The following is a 21,502-nucleotide window of genomic DNA, read 5'->3' as shown; positions in this document are numbered from 1 at the left end:
GTCAAAGTTATTAACCTCCTGAAGACTGAAATAGGTGATATGGATATAGGCCTAATAGTCACATAACAAAGGCTAATTATCCACAAAGAAGCAGGAGATACAGCCTTGAAAAATGAAGAGCAGTGGAGTAAAAATGGAAAATGGAGAAAATTTAAGGAAAAGATTATTAATCCAAAGGAATATAAAAAAGAAATAAAAAATAAATGTACAGACCAAATGCAAAACAATGAACAAAAAGGTAAATTCAAACCAAACTAGATCAGTAATGACATTAAGTATAAAGGAGCCAAGTTAAAAGATAAAGATTGTTAGACTGTTTTAAGTATAAAAAAATATATGTCCTATTTAAAATAAATGCTCTTTTAAATGTAAGGTCACAGAAAGATGGATAGAAAAAAACATACCAGCACTAACCAAATTAAGTTGGTGTGATTATATTAAAGTCAGGTGAAATAAAATCAGATACATTTTTGTTATTAAGCTATAAAACACACACATTAAAATTCACTTTTTTTTTTACTGTGCTAGCCTGTGGATTTTGACGAATACATAGTTTCTAATTATAACCACGATCAAGATAGCAAACAGTTCCATCACCCACATCCCTTCCTAAATATGCCACCCCTTTATAATCAGCCTCTTTCCAGTAGCTCATGGAAATCAGTGATCTGTTCTATGTCCACATAATTTTGTCTTTTCCACAATGTATTATAAATGGAACAGCACAGGATGTAGACTCTGAGACTGATTTCCTTCACTTAACATAAAGCGTTTAAGATCTATCCACACTATGGTGTGTATTACTCATTCATTTCTTTTTATTCTGGTAGTATTCTGTTATATAGATGTACCAGAATTTGTTTAACCAGTCCCTAGTTCAAACATTTGGATTGTTTCCAGTTTTGTGCAATTACAAATAAAGTCACTATAAACATTCACATATAAGTTTTTGTGTGAACATAAGGTTTCAGTTCACTTGAGTAAATAGCTAGGAGTAGGATTGCAGGGTTGTATGATAAATGTATTTTTAACTTTATAAGAAACTGCCAAACTGTTTTCTAAAGTGTCTGGGCCATGTTGCATTCCCACCAGCAATGTGTGAAAGTTCCAATTGCTCTGCATCCATGTCAGCAATTGTTAGGGTAAGTATTTTAAAACATTTTATCCATTCAAATAGGTGTGTAGCGATATGTCATCGTGGCTCTAATTTTCAATTTCCTAAGGACTAACTTCCCTAATCTTTTCATGTGCTTATTTTCCAGTTTGGCGAAATGTCTGTTCAAATTGTTATGCCTGTTGCTTAAAGTGTTTTTTTTTTCCCCTTGTTATTGAGTGTGGAGAGTTCTTTATATATTCTAGATATAAGTTATTTATCAGATAGGCGATTTATAAGTATTTCTTCCTAGTCTGAGGCTTTGTTTTTCCATCTTTTAATATACTAATCAAATTTATTCATTTTTTTATAGACCATACTTTTGTTGGTGTGTTTAAGAAATTGTTGTCAGCCCCAAATAGCAAGAATTATTTCCTTGTTTTTTCTAGATATTTTACAGCTTTAGATATTAGACAAAGATCTATCATTTATTTTTAGTTAATTTTTTGCATAGATATGAGGTATGGACCGATATATATATATACACACACACACACACACACATATACATATACATACATATATATACATATATATATACACTCTATATATAGAGTATTCTATAATGGTTTTAGCACTTTTAGTTTTTTTTTTTAAAGACTTTACTTTCTCTATTGAATTATGTTTGCCCATTTGGACAAAATCAGTTATCCATAGGTATTTTGGGATTCTATTGATCTTTTTATCTATCTTTTTTTAATACAACACTGGTTTTGGGTTTTTTGTGTGTGTCTTTTTAAAAGATTTTATTTATTTATTTGATAAAGAGAGAAAAAGAGCATGAGGGTGAGAGGCAGAGGGAGAAGCAGACTCCTTGATGAGTAGGGGGCCCAACTTGGGGCTTGATCTCATGATTCCAGGATCATGACCTGGGCCAAAGGCAGATGTTTAACCTACTGAGCCACCCAGGCACCCTGATACAGCACTGCTTTTATTTCTATAATTTTATAGAAGTCTTGAAATCAAATAGAGTGACATTAAATATGATGTAAAATAGAGACCTAAAACTGATTCATGAATTGAAAAAATTCATACTGCAAAAATTGTCACCTTTTTACACATTAGTTTTATGGCTAGTAAAATACCAATAATATTTTTCTTTTATTGATCTTTCATTTTTTGAAGCATGATAAATTGCTTCTAAAATTCTTATATGAAATTAAATGGCCAAAAATCATCTAGACAATTGAAGAAGAAGAAAATGTTAGGGACTTGCCCTCCCATTTATAAACATTATTTCAAGGGTACAGTAGTTAGTAAACTATATCACTAACACAGGGAGAGACAAATAGATGAATAAAATAGAGTAGATAGAAATTCCCAGAAATAGACTCAAACATAAACAGACAGTTAATATGACAGATGGTATTAGAGATTATTGGGGAAAAGATGGACTTTTCATAAAAAACGTTAGGGCTATTGGTTATTATATATAAAAATGAATTCAGAGCCCTCTTCACATGAGATATAAAATTCACTGTGGGTTGATTACAGACTTTAAGCAAATGCAAAATATTAAATCTACTATTATGCAGAAGATCTTTACAACTTTGAGCCTGGGAAATTTTTCTTACACAAGGGTGAAAAACGCATCAGCCAAATCAAAGGATAGATAACGTTGATGACACCAAAATTAGGAATTTGGTGTCATTTCATTTCCTAAATGAAAATATAGAGAGAGATTTAAAAATGCAAAGCACAAACTTGGAAAGATGTTACAGCACGTGTAACTAACAAAATACTCGTGTCCTGAACACTTAAATAAATGCCAACTCTCAGGAGAATAATGGGCAAACCACTTATACATGCATTTCACAGAAAATATGAATATCCAATAAGCATAGGAAAAGTTGCTCAACCTCAGGGAAGAGTAAATTAAAACCACAATGTGTCATCTTTCCATATCCACTAGTAGGGCAACACTTAAAACCACTGGAATGGCTAATCATTGGTGAAGATGTGGCTCAATGTGAGTTCTCATGCTTTATTGCCTGAGCATTGGCACAGTCGCTTTGGAAAATAGTGTGGCATTTTCTGGTAATGTTGAGAGTGAACAATCTAGTACTACTCATATACTTTACAGAATTCTCACAAATAAGAATACATAATTCATAAAAGTATTGTTTGTAACAGCAGAAAACTAGAAAAAACTTGAATGTCCATTGATAGTAGATTGTATAAATAAATTATAAGACGTACACACAATAGAAGATCATACAAAAGTGAAAGTAAATAAGAATAGCCCTGTATAGCAACATACCTGAATCTCAAAATTGTAATACTGAGGGAAAAAAATCACCAAGAATACTGCTAGTGTGATTCCATTTGTATAAAGCTTTGCAACAAGCAGCACTAAACACTGTATTGTTTAGGGGACATACATATGATACACACATAAGAAAATAAAGTCAATAATTATCACCAATGTTATGCTAGTCCTTAGTTTTGGGGGGTATAAAGACAATATAATTGGAGAGGAGGATACAGGGCTTTAAAAATATTGTCACTGTTCTATTCTTTAACCTGGGGAGTATTTAAGGGGTGTTTAACTATTCTTTTAAGAACTACATATTTGTATACATTTGCTTACTTTATAACAAAAAATTAGGAAGGAAAGAGTATGGCCAAAATTTGACATCCATTCATGATGTAGCAAAAATAAAATTACTGCAGATATCATACTTGATGAAAAAAAATTTGTGGGGGCACCTGGGTGGCTCAGTAGGTTAAGTGTCTGCCTTCAGCTCAGGTCATGATCCTAGGGTCCTGAGATTGAGCCCTGGCATTGGGCTCCCTGACTGACAGGGAGACTGCCTGTCTCTCTGCCCCTCCCCCTACTCATGTTTTTTTTTTTTTTTCTCTCTCTCTCCCTTGTGTCTCTCAAATAAATAAATAAACCTTTTAAAAAATTGTGACATTCTCTTTTATGTAAGTAGACAATTATGCTCAAAATAACTATTTGTATTCAGCATTGTTTCAAAAGTCCTGGACACATCATGAAAGAAAAATCAAAACAAGTAAATATTCACATGATTAAAAAGGACAATAAACCAGAGTATCTTATCTAATGGTCTGATAATTAGTTTCATAGAGAATCCAAGTCTGGGCAGCCCTGGTAGCTCAGTGGTTTAGTGCCACCTTCAGCCCAGGGCATGATCCTGGAGACCTGGGATCAAGTCCCATGACAGGCTCCCTGCATGGAGCCTGCTTCTCCCTCTGCCTGTGTCTCTGTCTCTCTCTCTCTCCTCTTTGTGTTTATCATGAATAAATAAATAAAATCTTAAAAAAAAAAATCCAAGTCTACTGACCCCAAAAAAATTCACCATAGTTCCTGGATATAGGATTAATATAAAAAATAAATAACATTTGGTAAATCATTAATAACTTAAAATAAATCATTTCTAATGTAGTTGAATATTCTACTTAAAAGAGTAATGAGCAAAACATGTACAAGTCGTTCTGTATAGAAAATTTTAAATTTTGTGGGAAGATCTGAAACAAAACTAAAATAATAGATACATTGTTTTTAAGACTAGAATGACATCATGTTAAAGATAAATTCAATTTCCTTATTCTGACAGCATTTCACAGGACAGTGATGTTAATGTTAAAATGCATATGGCAAACCAAAGGACCAGAAGAATCCAAGACAACTTTGAAGATTGAGAAGGGGAAATTTTCTCCAATAAATTTAGAGATTTACATTTAGAGTATAAATTGCTCTTCACCTAGTGTCACCCACATTAAGATTCTGTGCATATATATTCTACTCCGTGGATCCTTCTCAGCCTACAACAGTTTCCTTCCATATAATTCCATTGCATTCTGCACTTATCTCTATTGTGGTATTTGTCACAGTGTTTGTCAGAACCGCACTGAGATTTGTGTTCACTCCTTTATCTCCTTCACCGGCCTATGAGCTAACTGCGTAGTTTGTGTTTGTACAACCTGAGTGCCGCATGGTGCCTGGTTCATAGGAGGCAGTTAATAAATGTCAGCCACTCGTAGTCTTGCATTGCCATTTTAATTCCATAGTAAGGTGAGGTTACTCTTCCCATTAAATTCTCACCTAGTCCATGAGCTTTGGCAGAAGACTTGAAGGGTTGGTTATTATCCATACTCACCTACCGGGGTCTCTATTTTAAAGTCATTTCTGAAAGTAGCTAGGTGTTACAACCTCATGTTTTCCTCTAATATTGAGTATAGTCATGTGAAAGTGTGCACTATAGAATTTCTCACCTGAAAAGGACCTTAGCTTGTATTCTTTCCCTGCTCCTTTTATAGGTGAGAAGACGGGTACCCAGCATGCTCAGAGTGATATTCCATTTAAAAATGCTTCCAGTTATATTTTATCTATTGCACAATATTTGTACTTTCTGACATGCCTAAAATTAAAGGAATTGAAATCTTGAAGGATGATTTGTGATTCTGACAGCAAAAGAGGAAATTAGTAATACAGAATAGTAGGTAGAAGCTGAAGGGATACTTGAGTACAGTCTGTGATTTTTAAACATTTATGGCATGTTCTTTTTATCCACTCTCTTATTTTACAACATATATTTATCCCATTAAAAGTTATTGGGAATTGGAGGAAGCTTCTTAGAAGACTGTTCAAGAGAATTTCATTTTATAATTGTGAAACTTAAAAATATTCTATATTTGGTATTTGTGTGCATGCTAACCTAAAACACTTGTGTACAGTTAACAAAGAGTTATCTAACCTTCTGACTTTGATTTTGGCTACTTCTTGCATTAAAAAATAATTCTAAATACCAGTATTTATTTTCTTTTGGTGTCTTACCAGATGAAAAGATAATTTGAATTCTGTGTCCCCTGGCCAGCAGAAAACTTGGGTGTTGGTTTTTGCAACTTCTATATCCTGTTTGTATTTTGCCACATTGGGAGCCTGTCTCCTATTTACTTATACAATATCCCCTTGCACACTACACCCCTCCTTGCTTTCTTATGTAATCACAGTTTACCTATTTAAAAATTCAATCAGGGAATCCCTGGGTGGCACAGTGGTCTAGCGCCTGACTTCAACCCAGGGTGTGATCCTGGAGTCCCAGGATCGAGTCCCACATCAGACTCCCTGCATGCAGCCTGCTTCTCCCTCTGCCTGTGTCTCTGCCTCTTTTCTCATCATCTCTCATGAATAAATAAATAAAATCTTAAATAAATAAATAAATAAATACATATTCAATCAATGTCATAGCCTATATATATATATATATGTATATATATATATATATTTTTTTTACTGCTATTCTTCGGAGGAAGCCTTTTTAAAGGTAACATAATCAACTATTAATTTGAACAGAGAAAGGAATTGTTATTTCAATTTTTTTCAGAAGATTTATTTATTTATTTATTTATTTATTTATTTGGAGAGGAAGAGAGAGAGAGAGGAGGGGCAGAAGGAGAATAAGAATCTTAACCAGGTTCCATGCCCAGTGTGGAGCCCGGTTGGGGGCTTGATCTCACAACCCTAAGACGGTGACTGTGACCTGAGCTGAAATCAAGATTGGGCACTTAACTGAGCCACCCATTTGCCCCCAGACTTATTTTTAAATGGAAGCACTACAGGCATAAGACAGGCTTAGGGTCTCTACATTTGAGAAATCAACTTCAGTGACAAGAGAAAGCTTAAAACTTTTAACAAACACAGCCTCATTGAAATTAAAAGGCTTTGCTGTTAGAAATTAAGGTATAGATCCTTAAAGTGTGTCGTCAAAGGCACTTATGGAGTAAAAATGCAGTACTGAATATTATCATATATGATCAAGATCAGTGTGGACTAATAGTGTGTTGATGTGAATGGTAGCTGTGATTTGCAGAAAATGCAATGCTATGAAAGAAACTGATCATCTTTCTCTACAAACAGGAGACCGGAATGCTTTCCACTTCAGTGAGGCCACAGGCAGATCATCACTGGAGAAGTGCTCAGGCATTTTGTCCTGGGGGAAGACCCATGCTTCTGCTTCTTTGCTTTGCAGAGGAATGTGGAAGTTTGGAGATTTGTTTAGCTTTTAAGAAGGAATCTGCATTACTCGAAAAAGATGATTTAATGAGCCTATCTGCCGTACAAATTATAATAATTAGCTGAGGGTGACATGAAATTAAAAATCCAAGAACTAGAAAACGTAGGCACACTTTCATATACAAAAGACTGTGGTTCCATTACTCGCATTTTTCTGAAAGTCTGCACAGGGTAGATGATAAATACGACTGCATGAATAATTAATTTTAATCTATTTTCCTTGTTTCTCTTCAACAGGCAAAATTCTTCCTGTAACTTACCAACCTCACCCTGAATCTAAGAGCCTTTTCTTCAAAGCCAAATCTTGTTGCTCTAAATTGAATACATGCTTGAATTTTTCGATTTTCATCTTCATTTTGGTATCACTTCTGTAAAGCCAGAGATTGAGGTGGGAAAAGAACTGTAAAAAAAAAAAAAAAAAAAAAAAAAAAAAGTGATGCTCTTGCTAAATATTCATCTTTTATAAAGGGATTTAAAAGCAAAACCCAAATAAAAGAGGGGGCGTACTCGACAAGGGTTATGACTGTAGTCCTGATATATTTGGGGCAGGTTGTGAGTGCTTTGGGGCAGGAGATGGCAAGAGGAAGAGTCTTTCTCTTCTCTCTCCCTTTCATAGAACTTCAACAACAGATTCATATTTTTGGATGATGTTCAAAATGTACAAAATTAAAGGACTGATCTAAGTCCCATCATCTACAATTTCATTTCATAAGCCTTGCCTGAATCGATGATTTTGAAAACGTACTTTTGCTGACCTATCACTGTTTTTTTCTCATCAGTTCAGTTTACAGCAAATGCATGAATCCCTTACTACTATTAATAGTACATTTTACATGTCTTTCAGGGGGTAATTTTATTCATGCTTTAGACTTCTTGATGCTTAAGAGTTTTACATCGTACTCCAAATCTCATGAAATGTACCTAATTTTAGATTTTTCATGTTCTGAATAAAAGGGCGTATTATTTACTACCAGCTTGTCTCCAAAGGCGTGGCCTTGCTCTGCTGTACTTGGCATGCAAATCACCAACCAGGAGGAAGAGGACACAGATCTGCCCTAGGCAGCTGACAGTTGTGTTCTTTTGTTTATTGGTTTATTTTTCACCATACTCCTCCCGGCTTCCTTCAAGCTTCCTTAGAACTTTTTCTCATTCTCTTACTGATGTGTGTTATGCAGCATACACCAGCCTGAGGAAGTCACTGGGCAATTGTTTTAAAAAACTACCCTCCCTATTCAAATAGGCTTTTAAAAGGGTTTTTTGACCCTTAGAGAGAGGAGAAAGGGAGAGAGAGAGAGAGAGAGAGAGAGAGAGAGAGAGAGAGAGAAAGTTGACCTAATTCAAACTGTAAAGAGCAGAGTCTGGTTTTGATTGTTGAACAAATTATTTCAGTATAAATGGAGCACTGATGATGGGGTTATGCATGAGCCAGACTTGTGGCTTTTTATATTTTCCTTATTTTTCTGTTCTAGCCACAGAAGTAACGCAGTCTTAAAGAGAAGGCTCTCTCTAAGGGTGTGATATGAGGACTTTGAGTCCTTCAGTCTAGGAGGACACAAGAACAGATAAGTTTCTATTTAGAGTAATTAAAATAAGTAGCTAATTAAAGGATTCTTGGCACCTAAGTACAGAGAACAGGCTGAAATGTCTCTGCTGTCCTCAAGCTTGAAGCACTGCCAATGTGAACAGTCCAGACAATCTTTGATGCTAGGAAGGTGGTCATGTTGGTTTCTATTTAGGTCTGAGAAGTCAAACTACCTTGCTTATTAGATTAGGCAAGAATAAATAGCAGTGCTTCACTTATCTCGAGTGCATGTAGTGTGTGGCTAGGTATTTGAATTTCTTCCAATCTTGCTCTAAATTATATTTTTCTTAAGCAATATTAAGCAAGTTGGTAATTCAACAATAATTTTTATATGTGCTATGTATACCCCCAGATGGATAAGGCCAATCTCCTTCACTTTAAATTCTTCAAGACCCTTGACATGTGATTTGCCTTTTAGGGACGCTGGCTTTGCTGGAAACTAGTCATTGGGCTATTGAGTATTTTGGGTGGCTGATGTTCTATCCAAGGCACCATGAAGTGGGAAGAACCATGGAAGAGTTCCAAATAAAAGTCTTGGTGGGAATTTATGATTTGACTCTGATTCTGAATGTAAACACTATGTGCATAGGGAAAAAGTCAAACCACAAGTGGCAGGTCCTTCCTTTCTTTGTTTGATGTCCTTTTGTGATTGTTTGCTGATTCTTTTGCACTCACTTCTGCAGACCCTGTGGCCGCCTCAGGCCATTCCTACTTACTGCCCTTTGCTCAGGTGCCAGGTGGTTCTCTGGCCCAGAGCTAGTTCTGCAGAGGTGGGCTGGCCAGAGAGCAAGGAAAAGGAGGAGGAGGAAGACAAGAATCTTTTCTTTCTCTACCTACCACTCTACATGACTCAACTTTAGTATTCCCAGTGAGCAGGGCAAGCCAGGGGTTCTCAAGGACTGTAAGTCTCCTGACTGAATGGATTTTGCGGGGGACAAATAGCACTAAAAGGGAAGTGGCCCTAAGCCATGACATGTGGGGAGAAGACATAGCTCCTGCACCCTAGGGAAACAGACCTTCCCTGCTCCTGGAAAACAGGAGAAATGGTGAATCCTCCTCAGTCCAAACCGACGCCTCTGCAAGGCAATTCGTTGTTTGCCTTAACATTATTAACCGACTCACACGTAGTCAATTGTCCTGCTCTGCACCTATGACTTCAGTAATATATCAGTTACCTAATTTCCTTAAAGGGAAGTATTTTATTTTGTGGTTATACACAAGGGCTCTTGAGTCCCAGAATTCTGAGTTCAAATTAAAAATTCTTTGCTAGGGCACCTGGGTGGTTTAGTCAGGTAAGCGTCTGATTCTTGATCTCAGTACAGATCTTGATCTCAAGGTCTTGAGTTCAAGACCCCACTGGGTTCCACACTGGGTGTGGAGCCTACTTAAAAAAAAAAAAAATTCTTGCTGACTCTCTCAAGCCTTGTTTTTTTTTTTTTAAGTTGTTAAGTGACAATTATAAATAATGATAGTAACAGTACCAACATCACAGAAATGTTGCAGAAATTATATATATAACATACATAGGAGGCCCAACACAGCAGATGCTAACAAAATTGATTATATCTTTTGTGTGTTCTCAGACTTGTGTTATTCATGTGTGTCTTTTCTCGTTACTGATTGCTAGTGGAAAAAACAAGAATGAGAGTGTGCTGAGGGGTAGCAGACTGGAGTGATAATTTATTGATTATCTCCTTTGTGCTAGGCATCACTGTAGATGCAGAGGTACAGCAGGAAACAAGACATACTCTCCAACTGCCTTTGAGTTCTCATTTAAAGAAGTTTACCACTAAAAATATAACTTTTCATAGGATTCTTAAAAACCAATAATCGGTGAAAGTATAATAGAATGGAATATATTTGGCAAAAATAGAGAATGACTTACGTAAAACCAAATTAGATTCATATTTACTGAGTAATAAAATAAATTTACATTTTGGAAATGTAAAGTACAGTGACTCCAACTATTATGTTCAGCATTACAAAAAGAAACGTATGCAAAAAGTACTGGTAGAAAACTGTGGCCAAACATTTCTCTTTTCTGATCAGGTGTGAATGGGTATTAAAAAATCTACTGATAACTAGAGAACAGTTTTGATTTGATTGCAGATACTAAGTAAGAGGTAGAAGAACAGAAGACACTTCTGCTGGATAAACACTCTAGTACTCTATTTGTCCATGGTGATAAAAATGAGACTATGGACTTTGAAGCCAAGACGTACCTGAGTCTGTGTCCTGTTTGACTTTGAGGAAATTTACTTAATGCCTCTGAAAGTCAGTTGTATAATCTGGAAATTGGGATAATAATAATAGGAAAATTATCATGAGTATTTTTTAAAAAGACTTTACTTATTTAGTTCAGAGAGACAAAGAGAGCATGAGTGGAGGGGAGGGGAGAGGCAGAATGAGAGCAGAGTGATGAGCAGGGAGCCCCATGTGGGGCTCGATCCCAGGGCCCCAAGATCATGACCTGAGCCAAAGGCAGACAGTTAGCCCCTGAGCCACCCCTATCATGAGCATTAAGTACATATAGCCTAGTACAGTGCAAAGTACCTGGTAGAGTTAATAAATATTAGCTTCCCTTCTCCCTCTCACTTTATTTCTCTATCTGCTCTCCTTTTCAATCACTCCACTTCTGCAAAACCCCAGAGAAGATGGAACAGCTGCGTCCCTACTAAAGAGGAACTAAAACAAAATCCCACTAGGATTGGATCAAAATAACACTTCCTCTCACATACAGTAATATGCATACGTTAGGACAATTGTTATAATCCATTTGTTGAGAAATATACATTTGCCTGTGAGCTGATCTGACCTGCTTGAGCTCAGAGAAAAAAAAAGAAATTCCTCTTTGTGTCTAGCGGGTTAATCTGTGAATATACAAAGGTGAGCATTCTAAAGACACATGTCTCTATTTCCTTAGAAGTAGCTTTACTATGTAAAATCAAATTTTGTCTTAACGTTTAATAAAAATAGCATACTTTTATAAATTGTTCAAGGGACTTTTAGTTCTAAAAAGTGCTATGGTATTGAGGATGCTTTTTCTTAATTGATGTGTATAAAGAGGCTGAAATGGGGAGTGTTTGCTCTTGGGACCTAGTTACTTCTTTAAAAGTACCAATGCATTATGAGGAAAAGTAGTCAAGATGTGTGTGCATGCATGTGTGTGTGTGTGTGTGTGTGTGTGTGTCTTTTTAAGAAAATTCTTCAGATTTTAATTCAGATTCAACGGAGGGGGTAGATAGGTATGCTGGATTGGAAACCGAATGTGTTTAGCACCTATCTCAAAGGGGTAATTTCTTCATTTCTTGGCACATATTTGAGAATTACATCCACACATGAAAAGGAGAAATAGAATCATTTATATTAACTTTAAAAACAAAATGCATGTGTGTGAGTGTGCATTCATGTGGTATGTGAGGTATGTGCTCATGTGGAAGGAGAGGAGAGAGAGAGAGAGAAATCGACAGACAAACAGAAATAGAGTCTTCTGTTCCAGGTGTGGGTCTTTCAGTTTTTCCTTTCTCCATATTCCTTGGATAATCACATCCACTTCTATATTTGGACTATTATGCTAACAAATTCCTAGCTGTAACACAAACTGAATTCCATCATCTCTATTTGCTAGCCACATTTTTACCTCCAACTTCACATGCCTAAAGTAGAGCTCCTTGTGTTTTCCTCCACAGAAACTCTTCCTGACATTAAAAAGTCAGAGACTTGGCACTGGAAGGGAAGTTCAGTTTACAAAGCCCAACCTCCCACAAACCACAGTGTAATGCTGCCCAAGCCATCTTACACTTGGGCCTCTGTTTACATTTTCAAAGCTGAGGAGCTCATTACTTCACCAGGTAACCCATTACATTAAAAAAAAAAAAAAAAGACAAGACATTACCTCACTTGAAAACCGTTTTCACATGTATGTCTACAAGTAGTTAAGAGACAACTATATTGACTGGTGCTTGGCCTCAACTCTCAGCCCTGTTCCTTCCTTACTAGATGTGATCTCAGACTTGTCACCAAACTTTCTTGGACTTTGATGGGTTGGCTTCTTTGTAAAAATAGCCCATCTGACTATTTGATAGGTGTCCATCTGATAGGGCTTTTGCAAGGAAGAAATCAGTTAATACACATTAATTCTTTAGCATATTGGCTGGTCCGTTGTAAGCACTAAGTAACTATTAATATTGATATTATTATGATTATTACTAGGAAATATTTCACTCATAAAGTCATAAGGAATTATGTGATTCATGTACCCACCATCTACCATAAGAAATAAAGCATAACTAATATAGTTCAAGTCTCTAGGTATCTTTCTTTAATCCTTCTCCTTTCTTCTGAAGGCTGATCTCTACCCCACATTTGGTATTCACCATTCCTATGCATTGCTTAGTAATTGTGTTATATAAATACATATCCATAAACAGTGCAGAGTATTGGGTTACATGTTTCTTAACTTCACATAAATGGTATCATATGGTGCATATTCTTTTGCAACTTGCTCTTACTTCTCAGCAATATATTTGTGAGATTTAGCGCTGTGGGTAAAGCTGGCTCAGGATCACTCATTATCACAGTCGTATATTATTTAATTGTATAGATATATCATACCTCACTTATTCAATTCTCTGTTGTAAGGCACTTAAGCTGATTTCAACTTTCTTTTTTTCCCACCCTATATCAACAATGCCCTAGACTATTCAATCATTGGATAGCAAAGTACTTATGTATTTTATTTTTTAAGATTTTATTTATTTATTCATGAGATATGCAGAGAGAGGGAGGCAGAGACACAGGAAAAGGGAGAAGCAGGCTCCATGCAGGGAGCACAATATGGGACTCGATCCTGGGACTACAGGACCACACCCCGGGTTGAAGGCAGATGCTTAACCACTGAGCAACCCAGGTGTCCCAAGTCTTATATTTTTAAAACATTTGCCTCCATACAGTGTCTGCACATGTTTCTCTCTCTCCCTTGTAAATTCCTACAGGATTGTCATGTATCTTGTATAGTCAGGTCTTCCAACTTCAATTTAAATATGAGCTCAGAGGGCAGCCCCGTTGGCTTAGCAGTTTGCACCGCCTTTGGCTGGGGGCGTGATCCTGGAGACCTGGGATTGAGTCCCATGTTGGGTTCTCTGCATGGAGCCTGCTTCTCCCTCTGCCTGTGTCTCTGCCTCTCTCTCTCTTTCTGTGTGTCTCTCATGAATAAATGAATACAATCTTAAATAAATAAATAAATAAATAAATAAATAAATAAGAACTTATATTATATAGAACTCCCACTTTTATTTACTACCTTTTGAAATTCTATAAGTAATGCATGCATGTCACAAAGATCATCCCAACAACACGAAAGGGCGTGAATGTAAAAAATGGAAATCACTATTCTCCTCTTGTGAAGGATTACTGCCCATTAGAGGGTGGTGAGCATGTTTCCAGTCTTCCCTAGGCCTATACCCATACATCCAAACATACATGTGCTCTCATGATCTCTCATCTATGTCTGTCTCCTCTTATAAGGACCTCAGTGATATTGGATGAGGGTTCACCCTGCTAACCTCACTTTAGCATAATTTAATTCTCTCTCTAAAGACCCAACTCACATTCTGAGGTAATGAAGGTTAAGACTTCAACATACGAGTTTTAGAGGCAATTGTTGAGTTTTAATACTGTATACAAGCTTTAAGAAAAAAAAAAGATTTATTTATTTATTTGTTTGTTTGTTTATTTATTTATTTTAGAAAGAAAAAGAGAATGTGATCGGGGGAGGGGCAGAGGCAGAGGAAGAGAGAGAACCTTGAGCTGACTCCCTGTCCAGCACAGAGCCCACCTCAGGGCTTGAGCTCAGGACCCTGAGAGATCATGACCTGAGCCGAAACCAAGAGTTGGATATGTAACCGACTGAGCCACCCAGGTGCCCCTGTATATAAACTTTAAATTAGCACTTATCCTTTAATAATTCCTTTATAAATGTTGTATTCTCCATGGAAATTATTCAAGAGTCTCAGTTATACAGTGAGCCATAGTACAGGCTGACTCAAGTTTGTAGTAGTTTGGAATTCTTAGAGCTTGCTTTTGCAAAGTTCATTTCTTCAGCCCCTGTGGTACTGTATTTCCCTGAATTTACAGAGCAGATACAAAATAAAGAATGAAAGTCCAGTGACTGTAAACATGAAGTTATAAATCTTAAGTTACTTCAATAACTAGTGGTCAGAAAAATTCTTAGACCAAAGGATGGGAACGTGTCTTTAAAGTTATTTGACTTAAGATATTTGAAAATTGAAATTTGAAACAGAAGACATGAACAATATTGTAATATCGGGAATTTGATGTGTTACTTCATGTTACTTTATGTGAAAGAAACTTATTGAATTTAAAATTTAATAAAATGTGTTCTTGGATTAAATATGCATATAAATAGATGGACAAGTTTGCCTATTCTATATATTAAACATGAAGATGTGAAGATGAATTTTGACAAAGTCATTGATGAATTAGCACTATTTAAAGTTAAAGGAAAAGGCTATAATATTATCGTTCATTCCTGGTCATGGGTCAATAGATCCATATATAAATGTTTAGAAGTTTTTTCTAAAATATTTGTTAATGTACTGAAAAAGATACAAATTATTCCTTTTAATTTTGTTTTAAAATATTTATTTTCTTTTTCTTCCTACAGGTATGTTCTGATCATTATTTTAGTTCATCTCATAGTTATTGGATAAGGTAACTTTATCATATGTGGGAGGATGATATTTAAAAGATGATTCATTCTTCATGTCAGATACACTAGTTATACTACTGTGTCTGGCTTACCCTTCCACTTTTCTTCTTTTATGGTACTTATTTTTTTTTTTTTAGGTGGGGGGGGGGGGTGGCGCGCAGGGAGAAGGAGAGAGAGAATCCCAAGCAGGTTCCACACCTAGCACAGAGTCCCACACAGGGCTCGATCTCACAACACTGCTGAGATCATGACCTGAGCTGAAATCAAGAGGCAGACACTTAACCAACTGAGCCACCCGGGTGCCCCACCTTGTCCACTTTTCTACTTACATTTGTTGGCCACGCCAGGTATCAAGCCCATTTTCTTCACAAAATGATTAGAATCTGAATTTCAGGCCATATTGGTGGCTAACACTATAAACCATTATGACAGATCACCAAACAAAAATATTTTATAAAGAGTCCTGTGGTGCTAGAAAATCAAATAAAAAGTCATTACACTTATTATGCTCAGTAACCACACACTATACTTATTATATGCCAAGCACTATCTTAGGAGGGAAAATCCAAAGAAAGGTAAATACATGTTTATTATTATTATTATTATTCTCCAGGGCCTTCTAGTCCAGTAAAGGGATAAAATATGAACAAATGAGAGAATAGCATGCAGTGAAGAGTCCATTTGGCATAGCAACCAAGGACCAAGGTAGGGACAGGTTTTGCCACCTTTCAGCTTTATGACCTAGGAGAAATCCCTTAGCTTCTCTATAAAATGAGGATATTATCTTACAGGTATAGTGTATCTGGTGCATAGTAGGCATCCAATAACTGGTAGTTAAATATGAATTAGTCATGAAAAAGTAAACTCGAAGGAGATAATTAAAAGTTGGTACAACAATAAATAATATGGCACTGATGAATTTCCTAATAGAAGATATACATAGTAGAAGAGTTCCAGAAGGGAAAGAACATTTGCAATTGAGAGATCTTGACAGGTTTAAGTCCAATACCAAATTCAAGGCACACACTGGGGAGGTGGATAGGTATGGAGCTCGGAACTACCACAAAAGCTCTGATCCAGCAAACTGTCCTGCATGAATGGTCTTAACTTCCTATTAGCACCTCCTGGCTAAAACAGTATATTTTCAATGTTGAATGAAAAAATCTGGACAGAAATGATCAAATATTGCATGCTTCCTTTGTTTAAAATACACAAAAGGCAAAACTCATCTACAGATGTTACAGGTTGGGTAGACTTTTATCCCTGTGGGAGAAAACCAGAAGGGGCAGGGATGTTGTCCTGGGGCTAGTGATGTTCTGTTTCTTGATGAGAGTGCTGGTTACATGGATATCATCCATTTATTAAAACTCATTAAACTGTATTCTTATGTGTGCACTTTTTATATATGGAATACTCTTCAACACAAAGTTCAAAATATGTAAACTTTCATTTTACAATTTTTGAAAAACATAAGGAATATGGGGAAAAATTAAGGAAAAAAAATCACCCATGATCCTGAAATTCAGAATAATTACTGTTAACATTTTGGAATAGATGCTTCACATGTAATTACGATCATCCTATATATGGTATTTTACAAGCTTTTTTTTTCTTCACTAAGCAAATATATGCAAAGAGTTTCCCTTGCGGGAGAATATTTTTTTTAAATGTAGTATATGTATATTCCATGATTTTCTTAGTAAATCTCTTATATTTTGATAATTAGCATATTTCCATTTTTAAACATTTAAATATTGCCACAATCGACTCTTTTACACATAAATATATTACATCTCTCAACATTTAAGCAAGATAAATTCCTGTAACTTAAAAAGTTTTTGGTACACATTTTTCAATTTCCCTTCAATATTTGAGCTCATTTCACTGAAATCCCCAATAATACTGAGAACATATATCTTTTAATCTGCACATTTTGTAGTTGAACATGCTTTTTTTTTTTTTTTTTTAATGCTCCTTTTTTTTTTTTCCAGTCCTGAGCTCAAAAGCTGTTTTATGTTATTAGCTATCTCTTCTTCTTTTCCTGGAATGTGTCTCCTTACCCTTGGCCAATTTTTTGTTTTTTGTTTTTTCTTCCTATTAGAGAATTTCACTTCCCTCAGACTTCTCGAAGCTTTGCAGTCTCTTATTGTCCCAACCTAATATTGCATTCAGATTAAAGCCCGACTCTGCTTGCTTTATGAACTAAGTTCCTTTTCATCCACTGACTCTTTGGCATGTGACCCCATCTATGTTTCTGATTTAAGCTGATAAACTTCCTTCTGGGTTTTAAAAGCTGATAATAACCAAACCCACGGTGGACAAGACGGTAGCACTTGGTGGTAGAAGCAACGGAGATTGACTATAAACTCCCCGAGCGTAAGGTCCAGGAACAAATCTAATTCTCACTACCATTCCCCAAGAAGCACTATACTCATCCATCTCAAATTATAATTAAAATTGTTGACACCAATGTTGTAGCATCATCATTTTAAGAGATCAAGCTCTTTCTAGTTCGTGTGGAGCATCTGGCTTGTAGATGGACTTGCTACTTGTGGTCTTTCTTTCTTTCTTTCTTTCTTTCTTTCTTTCTTTCTTTCTTTCTTTCTTTCTTTTCTAAAAGCCTGTAAAAACAAACCGACATACTTTATATTTCTCCCTTTGCAGTAATGTCCATTAGGGGGGAAAAGAAAACCCACAGAGTCTTTTCAACCAAGCACAGATTGCCTGCTGTTTCCTCTTGTCAGGGTTTCCTCTCCCTCTATCACAGTTGTGAGAGGGCTGCGTGTGATCTGTATTTTTGTCCTATCTCCCTGTAAGATGACTTTCACATTCTGCAGTGTGGGAGGACAGTCGCTGACGAAGTCCATGCAGAGAAGGCTCAGCCGCGCAGGGCAGGGGGTGGGGGTGGGGGGCAGATGTCTCTGTTTTATTCTCAATTTTTACTGTGCCCTGTGGCAAGCCTTAGTCCTTTGCCTCTGTTGGTCCTGCACCCTTACCTTTATTTCTTTTTTTTTTTTCCTTTGGGCTACCTCTATTGTTTTTCCCTGCTGTCACTTGGGGTGGGCTCCAGGAACAACGTCGTGGGCTCCTAGAGCCTTTGAGGGAATGCAAATTGCAGGCAGCACTGTGTCCCGTCTGCTTTCTCATCGGAAAGCAGAATTTCGGAGAGTTGAGCTGGCACCAGGGGCTCCGCAGAGACAGGCCGAGTTCAGGAATATCCCCGGTTCCCAGGCCCTGGTTCTGTAGAAGTGGGACTTTCTGAAGAGGGGCACTTGGAGAGGGTGGGGAGGGGAGGGGGCCCTTGCAGAAGCAGATGCTCCTGGCTTCGGAAGGAAAGCTGCTCTAATCAGAGTTCAGCAGTCTCGCAGACAATCCACAGCTTTGGAGAGAGACAAACAAAAAAACAGTCTCTTAGTCCAGTGCATAAATGTAAGAGGCTTGTCTTAAGTGTGTGTGCAGGATTCTAGTGGGCTAAAAATGTTATGCAGAGTTAAAGTGAGGCATTGTTTAGGTTTTAATGAAGGCAACCAATTTTTAACAACAGAAGTTCTGTTGCTGAAAAACCCCCTCCCTGCCCCCCTCCCTAACACTCAGTTCCTCTGTCCCTGCACCTGCTTTCATTTTTGGCTTCTTGGCACTGATGTTCACAGAGACATCAGCTGGCAGTGGCAAACTGCTAAAAGCTCCCCTGCAACGCAGCTCTGCAAATGCCAGCCATTTATCCACTGGTGCATGCCAGCTTAACGTAAGGTCTCCCTTTCTCCCTCCAACCCCAATCCCCTTAGCCCCCCAGTTTTACTTCCAAATGACAGTACACGTTCCAAGCGAGCAGTGGTCTGGCCCTTTGAGGATCCATTAAGTGTGGCCGCATCTTTATGCTGCATCTATTTGCGGCGATTATAATATTTTGATCCAAAGGGTGTTGCAGAAAATTTAGACGACAATACTATTTCTTCTATTCAATAAAGAGCTATTGGCCCACAGGCTCATTTCTTTCTCCTCAGCAGATGGTGGGATAGTTTCTTGAGGTCTCTTTGACTTGAAACAGCCTTTTTGTTTTTGTTGCTTATTGAGAGCCAGTTGCCCCAAATTCATTGAATAAAGACATCCACTTTTCAGTTTAAGCTAAGCCCCAATAGATAAATACTGACTTAGGGTTGGGCTGATGGACAAGCTAGAAAGGCAAAGGGGCTGCTGGAAGTTAAGTATTCAGCACAAGGCTTTGCAGTTTCAAAAACGATGGCTTTAAGTTCCCCATTCAGCACAGCAATTCAGGCTGTATACTGAGAAAGTGTGAGAAATCTGTGAGAAATTCGACATATATTTATTTTTCTTGGAAATTAGAGAATATCTTCACAGTGTACACTCCGAAGGGCTTTTGTTTTGTTTTGTTGTGTTTTTAATGATCTAAACCATCTGGGGAGTTGATAAAGAATGTGATTTTCACAAGCTGAGCTAGCAAAGCCTATTGCTAAATCCCAAACCTTTATCCAGCCTACAGATAAAACCAGGGTGGGAGAGCTTCCCTTCCAGCTCCAAAATACTAGGATCCCACGTATGCCAAATGCTTCAGTCTCTGGGTGGTAAGAAAAATAGAGAACTGACTAAGGGAGCCTGGCCCAAACAGTCAGAAATGTATGGTACTTTTTTTTTTTTTCCTCCCCTGAAGATTGGTGGAGGTCACAGATTTCCAGAAAATCTGTCTGAAAACCGAGTCAGCGTCATGTTTTCTCTAATGCCTCCTTGGTCTTTTTTGATTTAGGGACAAGAACTAGCACTTGCAAGTATGTCTTAGTTACCTATTTTTCAGACCTGGAGTCCATCTAAAACCTTTCTTACTAGACAGAGCACCGAGAAGGAACTCCACGGGCAATTTGACAGTGGTGGTCATCTTGTGATAATTGTGATCTTTTATCAGAAGGTGCGTGTACTTGGGGTTTGTGACAAATAACCAGTTAGGTGTGTCAAGGCTTACTACTCAGCATTTAATCCAGCAAAGTGGTTAAAATAGAGAAATCAGGAAATGTCAGTCTCAGGAAGAGGCCACACACTTAAGGTACAATCATGTCGTGATCTTAGACTTAACCCTCTCCTGCCTGAGTCCAGCCTCTGGTTTTCTGGTTATCCTCCATGAGGCACACGAGATCAAACTGGAAAGTTATCTCTTTGTATTCAAATACATGCGTGCTGTGAGCTATAATTTGCTCATGGTGTGTACAAATAGCTCTACCCAGAAGTCTGACAATATTTCCAAGCCTTGGTTATCAATTACTATTCTCTATGAAACCTACATGTTAATCAATCAGTCAATCAATATTTAATGCCTATCACATACTGATTGCTCATACTTTACTCAGAAACAGGCAGATTGTGTCAGAAATGTCTTTTACTACTTCTGTTTAAGATTATTTTAGAATTAAGAATCCAGTTAAATGGGGGATCCCTGGGTGGCTCAGCAGTTTAGTGCCTGCCTTTGGCCCAGGGCGCGATCCTGGAGTCCCAGGATCGAGTCCCATGTTGGGCTCCTGGCATGGAGCCTGCTTCTCCCTCCTGTGTCTCTGCCTCTCTCTCTCTCTCTCTCTATCATAAATCAATCAATCAACCAATCAATCAATCTTAAAAAAAAAAAAAGAATCCAGTTAAATGTTCAGGTGTATCAAACTTCTCCTCAATGGAGCTCCCACCTGGAAGACTAAGGAACAGTTACACTGAATAAATCAGGCAGCTGGAGATTCAGGTCACCGCTGCCAGCAGCTCACAGGAAATAATCATGGGGTCATAAAGCCTGAAGAAAGGGGGAGATTTTAAATAATAATAATGCTTATTTTAGTGGTTGTTTTCCTCTACCATACAACCAAAAAGCTACATTAGCCCCTCAACCCCTCACTCTGGCTATGATGTGCTTCCAACCTAGAAGTGGCAATAAAATGGGTTGGCCACAGGACAGCAAATCAAAACCCCCACACCTTTCAACAACACCCTTTAAGTCCTTGAGCC

Source organism: Vulpes vulpes, chromosome 12 (genome assembly GCF_048418805.1).
Source record: "Vulpes vulpes isolate BD-2025 chromosome 12, VulVul3, whole genome shotgun sequence".
NCBI classification, from domain to species: Eukaryota; Metazoa; Chordata; class Mammalia; order Carnivora; family Canidae; genus Vulpes; species Vulpes vulpes.
Note: the sequence above shows the minus strand (reverse complement) of the source record.